Source organism: Neopsephotus bourkii, unplaced genomic scaffold (assembly GCF_033783945.1).
Source record: "Neopsephotus bourkii isolate Nb327-2 ecotype Australia unplaced genomic scaffold, CSIRO-AGI_Nbou_v1 NB_110, whole genome shotgun sequence".
Classification (NCBI taxonomy): Eukaryota; Metazoa; Chordata; class Aves; order Psittaciformes; family Psittacidae; genus Neopsephotus; species Neopsephotus bourkii.
In genome coordinates, this window is record NW_026900627.1 from 144,510 (window position 1) to 159,244 (window position 14,735).

The following is a 14,735-nucleotide window of genomic DNA, read 5'->3' on the forward strand; positions in this document are numbered from 1 at the left end:
TGGGTCAGAGCAATCCCACCGAAAGCTACAGGTTGGGCAGAGAAGAGATTCAGAGCAGCCCTGTGGAGAAGGACTCAGGGGTGCTGGTCGATGAGAAAATGAACATGAGCTGGCTTCAGTGTGCACTTGCAGCCCAGAAAGCCAACCGTATCCTGGGTTGCATCAAAAGGAGCATGACCAGCAGGTCGAAGGAGGTGATCCTGCCCCTTTACTCTGCTCTTGTGAGACCTCACTTGGAGTATTGTGCAGTTCTGGTGTCCTCAACATAAAAAGGAAACGGAACTGTTGGAACAAGTCCAGAGGAGGGCCACGAGGATGATCAGGGGACTGGAGCACCTCCCATATGAAGACAGGCTGTGAAAGTTGGGGCTGTTCAGCCTGGAGAAGAGAAGGCTGCGTGGAGACCTCATAGAAGCCTTCCAGTATCTGAAGGGGGCTTATAAGGATGCTGGGGATGGACTCTTCATTAGAGACTGTAGTGATAGGACAAGGGGTAATGGGTTCAAACTTAAACAAACGGAAGTTTAGATTGGATATAAGGAAGAAGTTCCTTACTTTAAGGGTGGTGAGGCACTGGAACGGGCTGCCCAGGGAAGTTGTTAATGTTCCATTCCTGGCGGTGTTGAACAGAGCCTTGGGTGACATGTTTTAGTGTGAGGTGTTCCTGCCCATGGCAGGGGGGTTGGAACTAGATGATCTTAAGGTCCCTTCCAACCCTAACTATTCTATGATTGTCATTTTTTTTAAACTCTTTACATGGAAGAGTTTACTGACACACTGCTTAATGACATTGTCTCAGAGCTGGTAAAAGTCAACGAGAACTCACAAACAGGACCTTCTAAACAAGCGTGCTAAAAGTTTCAGTTTTTCTTGTTCTAACTCATAGATGCTAACTAATTCAATTCTGCCGAGCACTTAAGCACATTTCACTTTGAGAATAATCTCATGGCTATTCAGTAAAACACTTAAAATCGCATACTTAACTTTCAAAACACGAGTGGTCCCATTGACTTCAATGGGACATAAGCACAGTGCTGAGTGCTTTGCTGGATCAGGGCACAAGGATATAATTTAGCCCCCCTTCAGTAGATGATTTGGGCATCCTGTGTCTTACCATTTCATTATAAAAGACAGAACAGTAAAACTTTGAAGGGTAAAATTAGCTATGTGCTAACTGTAAACCAAATTGCCTCATTCTGAATGCCTTTTTGGGTTATTGTAAAAGCTGAAATCAATTCTCAGTACATTTTACACAGCAAGAACAAATGAACATATTATTTTCTTAAATTTATGAACAACTCTAATTGCTATGCAGCTGCAATTAAGAAGATCTAAGAAATGCAAAACCAAGATACCATACTGTTCTCAGTTCCAAAAATCAGAGACACAAAAGCAGATTTCACACATCTGCATTTGAACATAAAACTTAGATTACAAGACAGCTAAATAACACGTCTCCATGCTTTCCCAAGTTTTTTAAACAGAATTTTGAATGCATAAAAGAGGTGTCAAAAAAAAAGAGCCTGGGTTTTTCCCAATTACCTCTTAATAAGTAAACAGTTTGCACATAAATGTGTAATAATTTCAGATAAAAAACTAATTCAGAAGTAGATCCTTCTCCATTAGTTATGCTCTTTTGAGATAAGTAGTTTTGCACATTGCTCCTTTTACAGAAGCATATGTTGGCTACTTTTACCATTATTGGTAAGTCTGAAGAAAGTTGGAGGTGGGGAGATTAGTAAAAAGAAAAGAAAATTCAGTAAATTAAGCTGCATGACCTCATTTACTATGTAAGTACTCACAATGGAGTTCAACAAGGCTAAGTGCAAGGTCCTACAGCTGGGTCAGAACAACCCTCAGTACCAACACACAATGGGGGATAAATGGATTAAGGGCAGCCCTGCAGACATGGACTCAGGTACTGGTGGGTACAACACTGGACAGAGGAGGACCACAAAAATGATCCAAAGGCTGGATCCCCTCACCTATGAGGAAAAGCTCAGAGAGCCTGGAAAAGAGAAGGCTCTTGGTCAGCCTGGAAAACAGAAGACTCCGAGGAGACCCTACTGTGGCCTTTCAATACTTAGAAGTGGCTTATAAGACAGAGACTTTTCACCAGGCCCTTTAGTGACAGGACAAGCAACAACAGCTTTAAACTAAAAAAAGTTAGGTTTAAATTGGACACAAGCAAGAATTTTTTTTTATGATGAGTGAGGGTAGCGAGACACTGGAACTGGTTACCCAAAGAAACTGTGAATGTCCCATATTTGGAAGTATTCAAGGCCAGACTGGATGGGACTTTGAGAAACATGGTCTAGTGGAAGGTATCCCTGCCCATGGCAGGGAGGTTGAAACTAGATGATCTTTAAAGTCCTTTCCAAACCAAACCATCCCGTGACACTGCAAGTCTGCCCAATTCCCAGAGCTACAAAGAAGTATGGAAAGACATCTAAAAGCTGTCAGCTGCACAAAGTCTGCTAGAATAACTCCATAAAGAAGGAGACCCTATATGCTAGTGTTAATTCCAAGTAACCCACAAAAGTGCCCCCAAACTGATTTTGAGACATGCAGCTCTGGTAAAGTCCCTTAATTAGCAACATAAAAATGAAAATAAGACAGTGACACAATTCAAACTACACAGTAGGAAGGAAAACATCTTCTGGTTAAAACTGCTTCACAAGGCTGCTGAAAAATGTCCTCCTACACCATAGCACATGCGACTGTTTTCCCAAACCAACAAGCATTTCCATTTGAATACAAAAAGATCAACTAATCTCCATATATTCCAGTTTTTCTGTACACCTTGATCTTTTTGTTTCTTACGCAATGAACTTCTCAAACCACACAAACTACTGAGTTAAAAGCCAGAATGGGGACATTAAAGCTACTGTTATTACCACCTTCTGTAAATAAGAACTCTTGTTAATACCCAAAATGAGCATACTTGCTCAACATTGAATCTCTCCATATTTTCAGCTCTCCTTCTATTTTCATGATTTACCACAAATTGAATGTGTTCTTTAATTATTCTTTGTTCTATAACCTTGTTTTATCATTCTTTGATATTTTGGTGGCCTTCTATGATAGGGCGAGGGTGCTGGTGGATAAGGGAAGAGCGACTAATATCTATATGACTACCTGGACCTGGGCAAGGCATTTGACACTCTCCCACATGACACTGTTATGTCTAAACTGGAGAGGCATGGATTTGACAAATGGACCAGTCAGTGGATAAGAAACTGGCTGGATAGTCACACTCAAGAGTTGTGGTCAATGGCTCAATGTCCAAGTAGAGACCAGGAACAAGTGGCATTCCTCAGGGGCCAGTATTGCGAACGGTGCTGTTTAACACCTTTGTCGATGACATGGACAGTACTATTGCTGAAGGAGCTCTCAGCAAGTTTGCTGACAACACCAAGCTGCGGGCTGCAGTTGACAAACTAGAGGGAAGGGATGCCATCCAGTGGGACCTTGATGAGATGGAGACGTGGGCCAGTGTCAACTTCATGAAGCTCAACAAGGCCAAGTGTAAGTTCCTGCACCTGGCTCAGGGCAATCCCAAGCACAGCTACAGGCCGGGCAGAGACTGGGTTCAGATCAGCCCTGCGAAGAACAGCTTGAGGGCATTGGCTGACAAGAAGCCCAACATGATCCGGGAATGTGTACTTGCAGCCCAGAAAGCCAACTCTATGCTGCGCTGCATCAGAAGAAGCGCAACTAGCAGGCCAAGGGAGGAGACTGTCTCCTTCTACACTGCTCTCCTAAGACCCCACCTGTAGCACTGCATTCACCAATGGGGCCTCCAACACAAGAGCAATGTGGCCCTGCTCAAGTAAGTCCAGAGGAGGGCTATAAAGACAGTCCGAGGGCTGGAACACTTCTATATGAAGACAGGTTGGGAGAGTTCTGCTTGTTCACCCTGGAGAAGAGAAGGCTATGCAGAGACCTTAGAGCAGCCTTCCAGTGCCTAAAGGGAGACTACAAAACAACTGGAGAGGGACTTTTCACAAGGGCATGCAACGACAGGACAAGGGGGAATGGCTTTAAACTGACAGAGGGGAAAGTCAGATTAGCTGTTGCGAGGAAAAACGAAAAACAAAACAAAAAAAAAAAAAAAACAACAAAAAACCAACCAACCAAACAAAAAAAAACTAACAAACCAGAAACACTGGCACAGGTTGCCCATAGAAGCTGTGGCTTCCCCATCCCTGGAAATGTTCAAGCCCAGGTTGGACAGGGCTTTGTGGATCCTGGTCTAAAAGGAGGTGTCCCTGCATCAGAAGCAGATGATCTTAAAGGTCCCTTCTAACCTAAAATATCCTATGGTTCTATGATTATTCATCTTCAGAGAACAAGATGAAAGTACCTAATAGGCAGTCACCTGCATGCAAGTACCCAGGCAACGTTCCTGCCCTACCACAGCTACTCATCGCTAAGCACTGAGGAGCACAGCACAAAAACCCTGGAACTCAGGCCCACTCCCCAAGGGCAGAGGCAAAGCAGCAAGCTGAGATACCCGAATGCTTGTACCCTCCATCTTTGCCTTGACCTTCCCAGGCTACTGGGTTCCAGGTAAAGGCCTTATGACATCACAGGGCATTTGTTGACAGCAACAATGTCAGGGGGCAGCTGCTGACACCATCACCCCAGCACTGCTCATAATTGCCTGAGCTCCCGTTGGGGTGACAGCGAGAGACTGCTGGCGCAGAGACTGCAGTTCACCAGGGAGCAGCACGATGCTCAGCCTGCAGCGGTCCCTTGTCCTTGCTCTATGCATGGCCAGCCTCTTCCCTGGCAGCGTCGGCCTTGACAGTCACCCTGCCTGGGCCACCATCATGGGGGATATGCCTCGTGAGGACCAGGGCACTGGCACAGGGAACCAGTGTTCCTACCGCCCCTGCCCTGAGGAGCCCCTTCAGCCCTCCTCTACCCCACTGACTGGAGGCCTGGGGTCCCTGGAGGTGACCTTTTTCACCTGCTCATGCCTGTGCTTGCTGCTCAGCGGGGTTTTCCTTATATGGTGCCTCTGCAGGAAAGCCAAGAGACACCAGAGAGAGGTGAGTGGTGGGGTCAGCTAGATGGGACGCTGCCAGATGGCTGGGAGCCAGGAGCCACCGAAATCTTGGGCCAGTGTGCAGGGAGGGTAAGGACCAACAGAACATGTGGAGAAGAAAGCCTGGGCGAGTGCAATATGTCCCTGCCTCTTCCACAGCCCCCTGACTAACCACAGGACGCTGAGATGGGTCTTGGATGCAGAGGAGGAAATGAGGACAGGCTGACCCATGACAGGAAGAAGGCAGAGCCTGCCTGAGGAGGGCTTTTTTGCACATCCTGCTGCCCAGGAAAGCCCAACCAAGCTTTACTTTCTCCAGGAGAGACCAAGCCCAGCCAGAGAGGTCTCAACACAGTGAGGCTCCTGCCCTTTTGACCCTTCTCCCTGCCCTCTCATTTGCAGGAGGTGGGCCAGACACCCTCAGCTCCTCCAGGGACATGCTGCCAGGACGACAGCTCCTGCAAGAGCTTCAAGTTGATCTGTCGGCTGACGGAAAATCCTGACTTGATGAACAAGTACCTGAGGCACCTGCACAACTGCTACATGCAGGAGGACATTCTGCAGAGGTAAAGGAAGAAGGAAACGTGCTAGGATTTGGAAGAGGAGGAGATGCATTTCTCTGACGAGACAGCCACAGATCCCTGAAGGCTGGGGGGCAAGGACAGAGCATGGTAGGACATGCAGAGCAAGAAATGCTGTCCTTGCAGACTAGGACATCCCCAACAATTAGCATTTTACGCGAAATCAACTCCAAGCTAAACGTAGTAACAAATGCACGTTCAAAGACAGAGGCAAGTTATTCTGCACAAGAATGTTTCAAACTGCCTTCCAACCAAAGAGAAATCACACTCGTGAATTCTTCAGGTTTCTCCAAAGCAGCAAGAAAAAAGGACTGCAGCAGCAGCAGCATTTAAAGCACAGTCACAAAACCAGATGCCTCCTACACTGCCCATGAATAACATTTCTGTAACTAGCCCCACAGGATCAAGTGAGGCTGCTCTCACATCTTGAGTTAGACAAATTGAAATGCCACACTCCCTCCTTTTTCATGTTACATTAGATTTTCTTCACCTTGCTACAATATTAAATAAATATTCTCTCAGATCTCTAAGGTCAGGTCTCTGTTTCTGTTCCAGAGTCACCTCTTAGAGTAATGGTGAAGTCCTTTGGAGGAAATAACCTTCACTGCCCATGAATAACATTTCTGTACCTAGCCCCACAGGATCAAGTAAGGCTGCTCTCACCTTGCTACAATATTAAATAAATATTCTCTCAGATCCCTAAGGTCAGGTCTCTGTTTCTGTCCTAGATTCATCTCTTAGAGTAATGGTGCAACACCAACTGCACAGAACAACATAGAATTTTACATCTTACTAGTTCCACGGACAAAACACCTCCTTTGTTCCTATCACTCTACCCCTCTTCATTCACAAAAGATCACACATTCTCCTCCTCAGCCAAGGTTACACATATTGTAATCATGTCTTTGACCAACTTCTTCCAATTTTAGTTTTACTACAAATCCAAGCAGGGATTTGGGAACCCATCACTGTAACAGCTGTGACCTTCCATGTCTAGAATGGAAGACTGCCTGACTCAAACACAGGGGCACAGGAGTCTGTCACAGAACCAACAGTATAATAGAATAGTTAGGGCTGTAAAGAACCTTAAGATCATCTAGTTCCAACCCCTCTGCCATGGGCAGGGACACCTCACACTAAACCATGTCACCCAAAGCTCTGTCCAACCTGGCCTTGAACACTGCCAGGTATGGAGCATCCACAGCTTCTCTGGGCAACCCATTCCAGTGTCTCACCACCCTAACAGGAAAGAATTTCTTCCTTATATCCAATCTAAACTTCCCCTGTTTCAGTTTTAACCCATTACCCCTTGTCTTATCACTACAGTCCCTAATGAAGAGTCCATCCCCAGCATCCCTATAGTCCCCCTTCAGATACTAGAAGGCTGCTATGAGGTCTCCACGCAGCCTTCTCTTCTCCAGCCTCAACAGCCCCAACTTTCTCAGCCTGTCTTCACACAGCAGGTCGAGGCTAACTGAAATGTATTGCTCAACTAAAAGCTTCACTAGCGTCGACTACAGATTCAGGGTGTCACACGGATTCTGCACTACATGGCTGAATCTTTAAGCTTATGGCAAAGGATCCAAAGTGTGAAATCACTCACCGCTTAAAGGGAGGCCTTTCAACCTCCAGCAGTCACATTGGCTGCCATCCTGACCCAAGAGAAGAGTCCACAGATGCAGGCCCACAGCTCTGAAGAGAACCAATTCAAAAGGGCCCTCCATTGGTGCTCTGTTTATACCCTGGTCAAATATGGTCAGGCGGCCCCTCACTGGCTCAGGACCCAGACTTCCTTGACCCTGTCCCTCCTGACCACCACCACCACATAGGCTGCACAAGATCTGCATGCGTAGGAAGTTTTCCCAAGCTCTCATCTCTGGGGGGAAGCTTTCATGGGCTTTTGTCAGAGCAGGTGTACCTGTCACAGAACCCAGTGAATAAGAGAATGTGGAGACACAGGAGGCAAACCCAACAAGAGTAGCGTTAGGGCTTGAGACCCCCCTTGGTCATTGGCCAGAAATAAACTGGTCAGAATGCGGTCTGAAATTCCATCCTTTAAAGATTTGGGATATATTTAATGAAGCCAGCACACTTCCAATGAAGTATGCATTACCATGTCAATCAACGGATGTTTGGTTATATAGGTATACAAGCAAGAAGTCCTTTGGAGGAAATAACTAGAAGATGCAGAGATCACCCTTTACAGGACCGTCATTTCTTGCTGTGACGTACCCATCTTGTCATGCAAAATTAGTTAGCAAAAACATGCCACAGTGAATATTCCCTCTGTAATGGCAACAAAAGACATACAGTATTTACAATGCCTAGTAGCATATTTCTCAGGACTTCTGGACAGATTTTGGCAATACAACACAGTGGCTTTGAAGAAAAATACGTACGCAACTATTTTAAGCAATTGTTTTACCGTATCAACACCTTTCTGCCACCTGTTTCCAAAAGTGAGTTATTGCTCGAGTACAGGTCGTTATTGTACAAGTTCATTATATAGCAAGACTTCTGGTTCTATGTTAAGTTCAGTTATTTGAATCCTTTACCTACATCTTCGGTAGCTCAGAGCAAGCAGTGGGCCTGCATGAGCTCCAAAACCTTTAAGTGGCAAACACTTCTGAAACACAAATCTGCACAAGCAAACAGCGGGGACAAAGAGCACCTACAACTAAAACTGCTTCGTGAACTGAACACTAACCATGGATTATTTTAGTGGTATCCCAAAGCCTCAAATGGGAATGTTCTGTTGCTAATCGTTAGACCATGCATCTGCTGTTTGCTGAGAACATATGGCACAATTGTAACGGGAACTGCTGAATAAAGGAATATAGCACTTTATTTGGATAATAAGGCATAACTTGAGAGGCACTTGCACTGTTCAGCATCATGTGCTAACCACATACAAGTTGCTGTCCCACCAAGTACCAGGATTTTGGCATATTTCCTTGGTCCCTTTTTTAAACTGTTCACTCTGTATTTGTATTTTTTCCGTTCTGAATGCATAGCTAGGACAGAAAGTCATTCAACAGACCAAATAAGACAGAAGTCAAGGACACCTCACACTCCCTGGGTTAGCTGGCAATAGGAGGCTCACCTCCAGAAAAAAGAAATATTTTCAGGGTTATCTTTGTTTTGATAAAACGTTTTTTAGTCTCTGGGTAACAGCACTGAACTTACAATCTGTCCTGAAAGTCTGTAACAAACTCTAAAACCAAAATAGGCCCATCCAAAACCTGTTTAAGTGTGTGCTAATTAATTTTAAATGTTTGAATGAATGTAAGTGGTTTTGTATTTACTTGAACTTGTTACTACTCCTGTCCTCTACCACCACTCACTCTTCTGCATGCAGGACACTCCTGTGTTTATTTGAGCAGATGAATCATCTCATTTGACACAAAAGCAAGTGGACATAGTGGACGCCAGGGATTAGCCCTACTGTGTTTCATCTGCTGTCAACAGACAAAAACCATATTCAGCATCTTACTGCTCCTGTTACTACGGGTTCCGTTTTCCTTGTAGTCTTGTAGTGAATTACAAAATACACATTCTTCCTCTTACTCAGCATCTAGCGATCCACAATTTATTGAATTAGGAAGTCATTAGCAGGTCTAAGCTCTAGCGCTCAAATGCCGGCATGCCTCTTTCAAGATAATACAAATGCTTCACAGGCATGCGGTGCAGAGGGCACTTCCACACACCTGCTCCTATCTGATCTGAAGAAACTGTATGCAAGGAAATACTTGCAGGGTTCAGGCCTATAGATTACATTAACTGTTGTGGTCTCATCTTTATCCACTGGGACTGCAGCTTTAAGAATCTCCTTTCACATGGAGGATCTGAAAAAAAGTCACAAACAAAAGGCAGAGACACCCAGGAAGTGGAGAAAGCAGCCAACTATTCAGACTTTCAACTTTGCTCAGGAAGATGACTTTCAGAATACAAGGAACAAAATACATAGGAATTTCAGATGGAAAATACAAGGAAAGTGAGGTTACAGGGTTACTAACAATAGAAATGCAGCCAAACTATCAAAGTATTCCTAAAGCTATGAAGGAGATACGGCTGGACAGGCAATTCAGATGGTACTGAAAATATAATAAATTACTTAAGAAAGTATTACAGATTGTGTATTACAGCCCAACACAAAACTTTCAGCCCACAAAAATAAAGCATTTCTGGGACTTTCCACACCAAATATCCTGGTAAAAATCCAGAAGCTTAACAGCAGCTACAGAAATAGCTGATTTTACAGCTTCTACATGTACCTGTACTTGCAATACATGTAACTCCACTACTTTAACCCAGGCTAACGGAAATGACACGGCAACAGTAAACCACGGAGTGCTAATCCAACCTCTGATCAGCCAATTCATCTATGTCATCTGCAATCGAGAGATGCGCTGGCAGAATAAACTGTTGTTTGAAAGAAGATGCGAATCTGTGGTTTTATTCCTCTCTGCTCCCACAGCTCCTGTTCTGACCTTCTTTTCTACAGGCTGGTTTATGTTGTGTTGAGATTTCAGGCTGGGGACAGCACTGCAAGGCACACACCTGCGTAGCTGTCCTGGTGTGGCCCCAACACCTGTCCTCTGCACCAGCAGAACTCTTTTGCATCATGGCCTGCTCAAACTCCCTGGCTTCAGCCTGCATCTAAGAAACCCCAAAAAGCTTCACAAGTGAATAGGCAGAATGACAGCCATAATCCTCAAGCTCTGACAGACAGAAGCAGAAACTACAGGACAACTGACTGAATAGCACAAACCCAGGTTTCTCTCTGCAGTTTCTGAAGCTGAGACTTGTACAAGGCAGCACCGTGAGTTTCTGGAAAGGCAATAAATGCAGAAGACGCTGTAGCGAAGCAAAAGTAATCCCTTGAGACACTAAAATTTCAGGGCAATATGGACTGTATCCAGGCAATACTAGTATAACATTAACAGCTCATACTGCTTCTGTGGAGACTCTGAGAATACCAAATCTCAATGCTGTGAACAAGACTGCTGAAATAAGTAACACAAATCAAGCGACAGACTTGGATAGCACATCATAAAAATGTTTTTACACAGCTAAGACAGTGGAATAGTTTCAGGAGTTGCTGTTGACAGAAATAAGGAAAAGACCATGTTGCATGAGAGACAGGAAGGCTTGTAAGGTTGGTCGGGACCTGAGCTATTCCCCCATTTAGGAACGGGCTGTACAGCAACACAATGTTTAATAGGAAGGCAAAAACTAGAAGAGAGGCTGGCAATAATTCCCTGATGATCTGTTTTGGGCTACATGAACTATTTTGTCTCTTGATTTGAGGGAGGTAGAAATAACAGAGACACAAAATCCCACCCAAAAGCTCCTATTCTGATAACCTGGTTTAAAATGCATAGGAAAAGCCATTAAGTTAGAATTACTAATTCAGTCACAAAAAGTTCAAATAAGGCCCTACTGAAAACACAGGAAACCCCACAATGAGGAAGACGTAAGTATTTATTTTGCGGACAAACATCTGATCTTAATAGAAGAGGTGCAGCGATGGCACAAAGGTGTGAAGAGCTACAATGCTCCCAAGAGAGGGTGGCTGCAGTCGTGCCACAGGAAGATAATAAACACTAACTGAAATGACATCAACTTGACAGGATTCAGCAACAAGAGTCCTATGAAACTTCACCTGTAAACACAGACCACAATTCACAATAAGAACTGCCTGAGGCGCAACAGGACATACAATAACGGAGATCACAACTCGCACCATTTTATACAAGGAAGGGTGAATTATACCCAGTTTTACCTTGCTTGCCCATCTACCCACATCGCTTAAGCTTAATGTGTTATTACCATCACTTCCACTTCAAACCCAGGAGCAGCTTTATTTGTGTGCCCATGCTTTACAAGTCCAGGCTCACTGAACTCTTCCTGAAATGCGGATGTTAATTATCCTATAGTTGGATCTGCTACGTGAAAGACAGTAAAATACACTAACATCTTTTGACCCAAAACCAGCACTTGCTAGTGTAACAGTGGCTATGACTGTCAGGTATTGAGACAAAAAACTCAGAAAGTATGAGCATGGATTTCTTTAGAGCAAATCCTTTGGCTGCAGTTTGTCTGGTAAGCCATGCAGAAATTCAGTTACTCCACAGATGGAATCTAAAACACATGTAGGCAGCTGCACCCATTAGAGGTAACTCCCTCACTCCGCCTCCCAGAGGTTCTAAAAATAAGATGATAGCCAAAAAACCCTCTAATTTCTTGTCCTAAGTATTTTAAACATATCCTTATCACCCGGACATTAATAATTCTTGCTATTTTTCTTCTATTCCAGCCACCTTCTCTCGCTGAATTACAATAAATCAGTAACAGAAAATGAGCACCAAAGAGCAGAATGCGTGGGAAAATCATCTGGAATTTCAATCCATTAAGCTGAAGATGATGATGTAACAGCCAAACTGGTTTCATAAATTAAGAACCTTACCAGCCTCATGGATCATCCTCAACATCTCAAAGTTAAGTGTTTTAAAATAACAGACATATTTTCAGAGTACTGAAAGAAATTGAGAGGGAGCTGTTCCTGCATTTTTCTTGCTGTGATTCACCATGAAAGAACAAGACATTTTGTCCCACTGCCTTACCACAACAGCTTGACTGCTGATAATGTGACAAAAGAAGTGGATTTCTGCAGTATCTTTCTTTGGTGCTGGTTTTATAGGGTAAGCTTTAAATAGTACCCATCACGCTACCACAACCATCAATATATTACAGACACAGAAAACCATAGCAGTTGTCCATAAGTGGTTGTAGAGCAGAGCATAGCTTTTATTTTGATGTCTCTATCTGAACTGCAATTTTGGTGATATCGGTATCAAAGAACTAGAAATGACTGACTACTATCAAATTGAACCGTGCAGGCACACACACTCCATAGCACCTAAAAATCAACACTCTTATTTAGGTTAGCAACAACAAACTGCATACAGTGTTCCAAGGCTAGAGCCCGCGGTAAACATGGTTTTCTCACTGCCTTTTATAATAGCATAAAAGTGCTTGTAAGTCAAAGGTAGGTTACTGATACCAACTGAAGGTGGCTCTTCAGGGGCTTCTCAAAGACTTGATCTAAAGAAGCAACTGTCTGCAAGAATGCAAGCCTATGGCTTCAGGCCTTAAATCTTAATTAACCACCTTCTATGCGTTTTTCACCCCCACATTAACATTAGCAAAAGAGGACGTCCAATAGCATCAAAACCAGGTGCTGGAATTTGTCTTAATTTTTAAAAGAGACTTTGCATTATTAGACATTACAGCCACATTTATGACTCCGCCTTCAAAAACCATTTTGTTTATTCCATCTCCACAAAAGCAAAAGAGATTGTACCATGTTTCAGTTAGTATTTAACTGCTTACTTTCAGGAAAAAAAAAAAAAGTACAGTTTTGCTCACTTTTTAGAACTGGAGCAATGCCAGTCAAAACCCTATAATGGATAAATACCAAATAAAACTGATTTTTTTAATTTTGGTGAAGACTTCTTTATTTTTCTGACACTACATCACTTGAAAAAGAAAACTGCAGTTAATTTTAAACATGACTATTTACCCCAAGTACTCTCATAATGTCATGGATGAATGCTTTTGAAGCACGGTATATGTCACAAAAGCACTGAAGTTATCAATAGGACCGGCTGAACAGCCATCAGAAAAGCTGCAAATTTTTAGAAGATGAGCTCCTTGAAGACACACAATCGTGACTGTTATCTCAAACACTCCTTTACTATACAAAATAATTCTATAAAGGTGTATTTTCACACCATATTGAAAGTATGTTTGAAAAATTATAGGCAAACGCAGATGATGTTTGGTTTTAGCAGCAATTTTTCCTTCTCCATAAGTCTTACTGCAGGTGAGACTGACACTTAAAACACCATTAGATCCATTCTTAAATGGACAATGATGAGAGGTTTCACCACTAACCCAAGATAAAATATTTTTAGAAACAAATATAATAACTAATAATCACATGTAAATGATAGTTGTTTCTGTGTGCATTTTTAAGTGCTAGCAAATCTTAAATATCCTCACTAAGGTGTCTGGCTTGGCATTATCAGATACTTGCACCGGCAATGTGTTCACAACCCAGAAAAAAAGGCCAAATATCAGCTGTTCCTAGACATGAAAATAACTGTGGTCTACCTACAGTAATCAGTACAACCCAGGGCTCACTTCTGGATGGCAGCTTATCCGGGAAGAGATTTGCTCTCCAGATGAACTTTGAGCACCAGACACGCAATTGCCAGTTCCTGGTCCCTGCTTATCCGGGAACAGATTTGCTCTCCAGATAACTGTCAGCACCAGACACGCAATGCCAGTTCCTGGTCCCTGCTCTCACCAACTCTAACTTCATTATTTTCTATAGGCTAAAGTGCTGTGGCTGCCCCGGCGGTGGCCAGCGTAGGCACCAGACAGAGCCGATGGGAGAGGAGGCTGCAGTGCAGAGCTCGGAGTGTAGAGAGCGTCTGCACTGGTCTCCTGAGGGGAAGGTGCACAGTGGGCAGGGCTGCTCTCGGTGCCCTCTGGTAGAGGCCCTCCTGCAGCAGGGGCTGAGCTGTTAAGAGAGCAGTGTAGGGGAGAGGGACCTGGGGGTCCTAGTGGACGACAGGATGACCATGAGCCGACACTGTGCCCTTGTGGCCAAGAAGGCAAATGGCATCCTGGGGTGTATTAGAAGGGGGGTGGTTAGTAGGTCGAGAGAGGTCTTCCTTCCCCTCTACTCAGCCCTTGTGAGACCTCATCTGGAATATTGTGCCCAGTTCTGGGCCCCTCAGTTTAAGAAGGACAGGGACCTGCTGGAGAGAGTCCAGCGCAGGGCAACTAAGATGATTAAGGGAGTGGAGCATCTCCCTTATGAGGAGAGGCTGAGGGAGCTGGGTCTCTATAGTTTGGAGAAGAGGAGATTGAGGGGTGACCTTATTAGTGTATATAAATATATAAAGGGGGAGTGTCACGAGGATGGAGCCAGGCTCTTCTCAGTGGCAAACAATGAAAGGACAAGGGGAAATGGGTATAAATTGGAACACAAGAGGTTCCACTTAAACCTGAGAAGAAACTTCTTCTCA